Source organism: Ylistrum balloti, unplaced genomic scaffold (genome assembly GCF_031769215.1).
Source record: "Ylistrum balloti isolate Yb309-2 unplaced genomic scaffold, AGI_CSIRO_Ybal_v1 Utg370052, whole genome shotgun sequence".
Taxonomy (NCBI): domain Eukaryota; kingdom Metazoa; phylum Mollusca; class Bivalvia; order Pectinida; family Pectinidae; genus Ylistrum; species Ylistrum balloti.
This window is the reverse complement of record NW_026782104.1, coordinates 921,281-927,857: the sequence shown is the minus strand read 5'-3', so window position 1 is coordinate 927,857 and position 6,577 is coordinate 921,281.

Here is a 6,577-nt window from a genome sequence, read left to right as displayed (position 1 = left end):
ATTGAAGATAACGAAGAAAACAATAAAATATCGCCTTTTGATTGTTAAAGAGCTAATGAAATTATCCACAACTTGTGGTGTTAACAGGCCGCTGTGGATTGATGTTCTAGAGCTTGTTCTCATTATCACAATTTCCGTGCAAGATGTCGGCAAGTGACACACAACGCAGGGTTTGGAGAGATGCAGATTGATGAAGATAACGGAGTATTTTTAAGTCTTCATAATCATCACATTGGGAAACATGCTATTTCTTTATGTTGGAAATGTTTTGTGCTCGTTAGTATACTTGTTGGTTCCATTGATTTATTCTTTGTTCATTTTGGGATGTAACGCTACTTCATTGGGTTCACCAAGATTTACTTGGCAGGTGTCTTCGATAAAGCATAAGACACTTAATCGGAACACCTGGTATTATTATCCTATATCTTTATTCATGATGCTGAATGGATCTTTGGTTTGGTTCATTTTGTTTCTATTTTTATTGAATTGTGATTCTGTTGACATGTCGACATTTTTCTTGTTTTTGGAGAAAACAGTAGTTATGATGGTATCACTGCAAAGGCATTAATTTTGCCGGCATAATTCTCTCTCTTAAACGTTACGTTTGTGGAACGTCTTTGACAGTGTATTATTACCATGGTATGCAACACGCACTGTAATGTGTAACCACGCGAAAGAATGTTTTTAGATGTGACGTCACAGAATCGAACCTTGCGGCACCAATACCATCAGGGGAAGTCATCAGTGCACTATAGGACCGGAAGACGAACGTCTTGTGACTGTAGTTAATGACAGACTGTCTGGCACAACTATCGAAGTGCGGAAAGGCAGAATTATAGATAAATTGATTTGGGAAAGGAAGTACCATCCCCGCTATCAACCTTCTTAATCTACAAGGCTGATGGATATGTCGTGATTAGGAAACCAGGATTTGGATCATACAGTGTCACATTCAGGTTCACCATATCGATGGAATCACTCCTCTTCTTAACATATTTGTTGACCGGATACAAAGCCTCTTAAAACAACAATGTCCAATCTTTATTTACATTAGAGATATTGAAACTTTAAAATGTTGAATGATGTGATATAAATCTGGTTTGTCCTCATAACCTAAAAATCTGAAAATTCTGTTATCTTAACATTGTTTTACTAGGCCCCTGTTTCTGCTTTCATGTTCATGTTTTACTAGGCCCCTGTCTCTGCTTTCATGTTCATGTTTTACTAGGCGCCTGTCTCTGCTTTCATGTTCATGTTTTACTAGGCGCCTGTCTCTGCTTTCATGTTCATATTTTACTAGGCGCTTGTTTCTGCTTTCGTGTTTATGTTTTACTAGGCGCCTGTTTCTGCTTTCGTGTTCATGGTGATTTCAAGTCATCTCTTTATAATTTCATATTGATGTTTTATGTTGAATGGTTACTAAATCTGTTCATTTTTCCCAAAATTAAAATGGAAAATTTGTGATAGAAGCTTTAAAATAATCAACATTTTGTCTCAACTAAAGCTCACTTTAACTTTCTAAGTATAGAATTTCATGGATCAATTGTTATGCCGATATAGCTAAAAAGAGTGAGAAAGAGCTTCATACTATTAATGTTTGCTGTATCTTAAAATGCGTGAAATGAGCCCTTTGTACAGTAATTAAATATCTATTACAGAAGCATATATATGTGTGTGTGTGTGTCTGTGTGTGTATATTTGTTTTATAGAAATTAAGATGAAATGTTATAAAATTGTTTACATTTGAACATACGAAATCACTTTTTGCGCACTTTTTTAACAGTGTTTCTCGGTTACTTCCCCTTGTATGACTTTTTACATTGCAATTCAAAATTCAGTTTCTTTTGATCTGTTGGTATTTAGTTTTAACATATTTTATTGACAAAATGACATGTCAAAAAGATTAGTCTCTAAGTTTTACCACTTATGATCGACTTCTCCCATCAATATATATACCATATAGTTCAACAACAACAGTCACATGGTGGCATCTATAGTATTAAACTTCACATGGATGCCCACATCGACACTCAGCGTTATCTAGGAGATTGGCTCTACAAAAATTGTAATTAAGAGAGCTTGCTCGATTTCTAAGTCAAAAATGGAGAATATTTAATTTCCTAGGACCCATAACTTACAAAAGTTTTACAGAGGTTAGTATTTTTTTTTACATTATTCTTAAATGAGTTAAGAGATGGAGAATTTTTGATAGTGATATTTAAATCGTTCCAAAGTTTTGTTGTAGAAGGGAAAAAAAGGATGTTGCGACAGTTGCAAACAAAAAGGCTGTTCTCTCAGTAAATGGTTGTTTCGTAGGCTATAACGAGCTGCATTCCCTACATTCATTGGCAATAAGTCTATAAGAAAATTCGGTATTGTTGACTATAGTGTAAAACAGAGCAAGTTTTCATGCTTCTCGTCTTTTGGAAAGTGGAACCCAACCAGTTTCTTGATATAAGAATTCTATTTTTGTGTATATGAGCAGCCCTGTGACTATCCTTGCAGTTTCAAGTTGGATTTTTTTTCCAGAATTAATGAATTTGCTACACCCAAGTTGTCCCATAGCTCACATGAATATTCGAGTAAGGGACGAATATAAGTAAGATATCATTTTTCCAGATTTTTCCTATTTAAAATAAGTTTAAGTTTACGGAAAGTTGCTATATACATGGTTACTTTACTTAAAATATACTCAATATGTACATTCTATTTACCATCATTGGAAATAATAACACCTAGGTGTTTATGTTGATCAGTAATTTTGATTGAAGTGTTATCAAAGGTAAGGGTTGAGATGAAACGCAGTTGCCGATTAGAGATAATCAATGCTTCAATTTTTAGGGTTGAAAGACATAAGTAATTATTTAGAAAATATTTCAAGTTTCCTCAGATCAGATTTAGCTACGTTTTCAATAAAGTTTAAGTTTTGTGATGAATAGGAGAGAGAGGTATTATCAACAAACAGTCTGGATAAAAAGGAGAGATTATGAATATCGTTTATATATTAAGAAGAGAGGCCCAAGAACAGAACCTTGAGGGTCGCCAGCATTAATAGTCTTAAACGAAGATACTGAATCCTTAATAAAAATAGCATGTTTTCTGTTAGACAAATAACTAGTTAACCATCGAAGAAATGGTCCGGAAATACTAAAATTATCCAGTTTAAATATTAGACCTTTGTTCCAAACTCAATTAGTTAATGAGTTGTGGAATGATTAGGTAGGAATACTGACTGATATTTGTAAATTAGATCATTTTCAATCAAAAAATTATAGATGTGCTTATATACCACACGTTCAAACAGTTTATGTATACAGCTAATTAGTGAAATTGGTCTATAATTAGAAGTGACACTTGGATCATTAGCTTTGAAAACAGGCATTACATGGACAATTTTCCACAAATCAGGATACACAGAGGAAGATAGTGAATGATTGAATATAATAGACAGTGGTACAGAAAACTTCATTAGATACAAGTTTGAGCATTTCAAGACTAATACCGTCAGGACCTGTCGCTTTATTTACATCAAGTATATTTATGATATCTTCAACTTCACTAGGAGCTATTTTAATTTCAGATAAGACGGAATTGGTACGCTTCTCAAAAAATAGTAAACCTTTATCTATGTCATTTTCTGCTAAACTGCATACAGAACTAAAGTAGTTATTCAACAATTCACATTTACTATCATTGTCATATATAATTTCATTTGTAGCAGAATTTAGTTAAGGGGAAATTTCAGAATTTGTTTTGCCGTTAAGAATACTCCGTAGGAGTTTCCAACACATCTTGGGATTATTATTATTATTACTTTTGTCCATCACCGTATCTACATTTTCATAAACTAATTCCTTAGCTCTATTAATTATGTTGTTTACTCTATTTCTCCTGTACTTATAATTGTTTACCATTTTATAATGGCGATCTATGGAAGAAATAAATAAGTAGACACGAAAATATTGAATAATATGAGAATAATAGCGAGAAAGAAAACTACCACGTTTAGCTGTTTCGTTCTTCATGGTCTCGTCAGTGATGCTAAAAAGTATTAAGATCTAGGATAGCATTAAAAATTAAATAAATGTCTATAATCAGATGGTTACACATGTTATTTGTTGCCATGGGGACATCTTGTATTCATTCTTTGGTTTTCGGATCATTCTGTCTTTAACGAATTAAGATATTAAACTGTAATTTGGTGTATTGTTGTTGTTTATCAATACGATGCTGGTAAAGGTCTGAGTATGTGAGGATCAACTTATTTTTGCTTAGATTATACCCATTTAACCTTTTAATTCATTATTTTGACAAATAAGCATGGCCGAAAAAGTATAACTGCCGTAGGAAAAAAAAAAAAAAAAAAACAGAAAAAATATATGAATAAAAATGGAATAAAATATGACACCGATATCAACGCCATTCCTATTTTTTATCATATGTATTTTCACTTTGATTTTGGAAATGTGCTCTCTTTTGTATTATCATTTTTATATTGTTATCTATTTCAATTTCCTTGCAGCAATCTGCTGGCAGGATTCCAATATTTTAGATAAGATTCTTTGCCCATTTTATCTCCAAATACTCTAATGGAATCTCTACTATTTCATTTTATATTTTATTTTATAGATTCTGCAGGCAAAACCCAGTCTGTTAGCAACATCGAAAGGAAGGGGTCCTCATTTTTCTTTTCTATTTTTTTTACATTTGGTTTATAAATGATACCCAAATCAGATTAAAGTTTACAATGCTGAAGTATAGCATCTGAACCCAAAGGGTCATTAGCAACATTTGTGCTCTGATATCCAATTCAAACAAATGAAAAGGTTAATAAAATGACCTATTTGTGTAGGAGATGGAAACATTCTAGCTGTATCGGTGTTTTAATACACATTACTAATGTTATTTGTCTCCTCTAAAACCAAATGTAAATTCATAAGATATATTTGTATACTTATAAGACTTGGTAAATTCTCTGTTTACGCACATTCTCAGATATGTTAACTTTGAATGTCAACTTAGGTCAACCCATACCTGACACAGATGTTAGTTACAGCAGTGATATTCGTATTGATCCGCCACATTTAGTCTTAAAATAATCATCTTCCACTTTACCAGTACAAGTTGAGTGATAAGCGTGACATGTATTTTGGAGCGGTGCAACTTAATGGTCGTTATGATCATCTCCGTAAAATTTCCTTGATTAAAAGTGAGATATGAAGTTTGACATACCTGATTCTCCCTTAATATGATTATTTTTCCTTCGGTGCCTCTACGGTTTCTATTTTGAAAACGTTACATTATTTGAATTTGTAAACAACATAAACATTAAAGAATATCTATATTTAGATACCACAAACATGAAAATGGCATTAGATATGAATTGAAATAATGTTATTTCATAATGTGTATTTCAGTCAATATGGGGTTTTCAAATGAAGAAACTCATCAGTCAACATGTACATACTGATATCCGTCTGTCTCATTGAAACTTATTAACTCCGATCACTATATTTCCCAATGACAGAACTGGATCGTTTCTTTTGTCCTGGATGAACACATACTATGGTTTATCGTTTTGTAACATTGCGTGTGTTCACACGCAAAACAGTTATTTTATGAGCCAAATAAAAATATCAGTATTTCACCGACAGCTTACAGACACATGATATGACAAAACAGCGATATTCACGAAGGAATTTACGTCAACAATCCTCTTATTCGTATGCGAAATGGGATTTGCCGTGTGTCGGCCGAATTCCGTTAATGCAATATCAGATATGTTCGTAAGTGGTCAGATAAATATGGCATCTCTTTAAAGCTACATAGGCCATCCTTATTTTTTTACAATTTAAATAATAGTCAGTATACCGAGTCTAGCGTAGGCTGCCTGACACTACCGTAATGTGTGTCTACCTTCGGCCAGATCGTCACCTCGTGTCACTGCTCGTCATCTTGTTTAAATCCATTGGCAATGTAAAATTGTATTTTTATCAATTTATCAATTCCTTTTCAAAAACGTTGCATCCGGAAACTTCATTTGACTCATTTACAAATTGACCAAATCACGAACTCATGGTACTTCCTATTCCTATGAAAGTAGAATTTAAAATAAAAGCTTAGAACTAAAATCTAACTTATAACTAATTTATATTTAAACATCAATTCACATGTGTATTTTTGTACAATCTGAAGTATATCTATATCAACTTAATTAATTCGGTTTTGGAACAATGTTGTGTTGTTGCCTGATGACACATGAAGCTAGCTATCAGCTGTTCCGTATGTAAGCTCACATATACGATAACTGTAAGATGTTACAAAGTGACATTACATTGCACTGTAGGGCCAGTTTAAAGTGCATTTGCGTGACAGAATTTTAAAAAATAGTGGGCTAATCTTAAGTTGATAAAACCACATACTGACCCTTTCAGCAATATCTGAATCATATCTCGGCAAAAATTACAAACATATTCTCAAATACGAGCAGTAACTCTTTCTACAGACTTAAAAATCTAACAGCCGGGTAAAACGCCGAACAGAGATGATGGGGTGTGAAATGGGCGGTGAGGGAGAC